A 2,500-nucleotide genomic window follows, 5' to 3' on the forward strand; every position below is an offset into this window, starting at 1 on the left:
TAAAAAATCACAACTTATTCATTCCACAAATCAGTGTTTATCTACACCTAATATGGCCAATATTATAGTTTTGGTGTCATAATTGATACTATTTTAATAGCCATACTTATATTGAAAAACCAGAAGCCAATAAACGTTGCGTTTGGTCAGGGCCTTAATTAATCTCTTTATGAACGCTCGACAGCTGTTACAATAAATAACGGTATTTAACCAGTTAACTGCCGTACTCTGGAAAAACACGTATTTAAACATTTGGCCAGAAAACTTGTCCTTCAAATAAATTAAATGACCCTCATCTTGGCAAAAACTCTCAAACCTTGCGAGGTCCAAGGATTGGGAGTTTTTTGCCAAGATGAGGGTCATTCAAATCGATCGATATTTAAAGGACGAATGTTTAAATACCTGTCTTTCGAGAGTACGACAGTTAACGAGTTAAACAAAAAACACTGTGTATGATACAAGAAATTTATAATTTATAATTTAAATATAAACGAAAATACAACGTCAAAACACATATGAACAGGAAAAATATGAATTGCTCAGAAATATAACATTATTTTAAAACATATATTTTAGAGTCGGAAAGTTTCGTTTTTAAAAGAATCTGTTTTCGAAAACAAAGCATGAGATTTTCAGAATAGTTTATAAAACAAAATATTATAAAAACTCCATTGATATCTTAAGTTATGCCCTGATCGATAACTTTGAGAATAACAAAGGATTATATTCAATGTATTTACATTTCGTTGGAAAAGATTATTTTCCTTCAACTCCTGGTTAAACATATTTTTATTCATATACAAATTAAAACACATTCATAAACGTTTCCATGCATTCTTATGCTTCTTTGAACAAACAAATGAGGGGCGGGAAATTCTAAAAACATGAATGGGAAAAACAACATCTATATTATAACAGACTTGTAGCCGTTGAATAATTATTTCGCAAAATTGATTTGTCTATCAAATTCCTGGCAAGTCATGTTGTCAGCTTCAGGCTATAGAATGGAACTTTTTTGTTGCTGATGCAACCTCGATTCGATTTTGTCTGGATTCTTTCCCTCGATATATAAAATGGAGTTATCTTCTTGGGAAATCTCGTTGAAGACGCGTTCGCAACAAAATTGACTACATTTATGGGCACGAGTTTTTCTCAAAATAGCTGCAAAATTCTATTTTTGATATTATTTTCTAAAAATACCGATCATCATAATATGAAACATACTATGTGCGTTACTACTTCCTATCTGTTAGATGTTAATTTGATGTTTTGTCTACTGTACATTTACAACAAAAAATCCCCGATAAAAATCTATTTAAAAATAAAGTCATTACCAATTTTTAGATTCAATTTTTCTTGCCAAAAATATTAATTCCAGTCTCTTTTAAGATAGAACAGTAGGTTTTTATCTACCCTACTCTGATAAAGCACGTTTTTAAAAGTTTGGCAAGAAAACTAGTCCACCAATTATCGGAAGTCTCGAGTTTGACAGTTTTTTACCAGATTATTGTCGATTGAATCAATCGATATTTGAAAAATGTGTTTTATTGGCCAAGCATTTTTATACACATTTTCAGTTACGATTTAAGACAAAATCTTCCGTGCATAAATACTTATCCTTGATAATAAATATAAATAAATTGACTTAAAAAAAAAAAAGAAAAACATGTCCAGGTTAACCACTCTTCTGTTTTTTTACTTCAATTAAAAATGATTGGGCAATCCTAGCGGTAAAACAATGAAAGGTTTCATTATTCTAATAATCTGAACGGGCATTTGTGAAAGGTATTCTCTGATTTTTAAAAATCAAAAAAATCCATGAACTGTATGTTAGTTCGTGCTTTCAACAAAGACATGCTATTAGACATGCTGTAAATGATGTCTAGAGATTTCTCAAATAAATAAATAAATAAATAAATAGATAAATAAATAAATAATAATAACATAAAATTCCCTTAATTCATCCCACAGGGGAAATTTGTCTCTAGGATCTATTCCAAGGGAGGACTGGAATAACTCAGGCGTCAGCCGCAGTGCAGCGTCGCATTATTATGACTTGCTCAAGGCCACACAGCGCAGCGACGGGTGGTCGAACTCGGTACCTTTCGGGTACGAAGCAAAGACCGTACCGCTGATCCACGCTACCCCTATTCTATTCCGTTGTAATAAATAAAACTAGACACATAATCTAAAACAACGAGGAAGCTCTAGAAACATAAAGTCCAATCAACTAAACAATCATTAAACTATTGAAAATGGAGAGAGAAAAAAAAAACGAGTAGATATGGCAACGATTTGTCAGCAAACCGGAAGTCATTCTTTAACTCTTTACAAGCGATGTTCAATTAGACTCGTAATCAACCTCAGTTTTATCATTGATTTTACTAAAAGAGCAGGTACTGAAGTCAGTGTTGCAGCGTTGTTATTACTTTCTTGTTATAAATAAAAAGAGATCATGTATGCAATTCGAGTCAGTTAAATCATTTTTATTTTAAAGATA

At 31.6% G+C, this 2,500-nt stretch overlaps 1 protein-coding gene across 1 annotated transcript in view; it reads right to left on the reverse strand.

The window, feature by feature from the left end:
• LOC144962735 (E3 ubiquitin-protein ligase TRIM9-like) overlaps positions 1-2,500 on the reverse strand; it is a 269,597-nt gene that overhangs the window by 112,626 nt on the left and 154,471 nt on the right. The gene's annotated exons all lie outside the window — the stretch shown is intronic.

The sequence above is a fragment of the Berghia stephanieae genome, chromosome 1, assembly GCF_034508935.2.
Source record: "Berghia stephanieae isolate SIO BIC M18660-M18661 chromosome 1, UCSD_Bste_1.3, whole genome shotgun sequence".
In the NCBI taxonomy this organism is placed as follows: domain Eukaryota; kingdom Metazoa; phylum Mollusca; class Gastropoda; order Nudibranchia; family Aeolidiidae; genus Berghia; species Berghia stephanieae.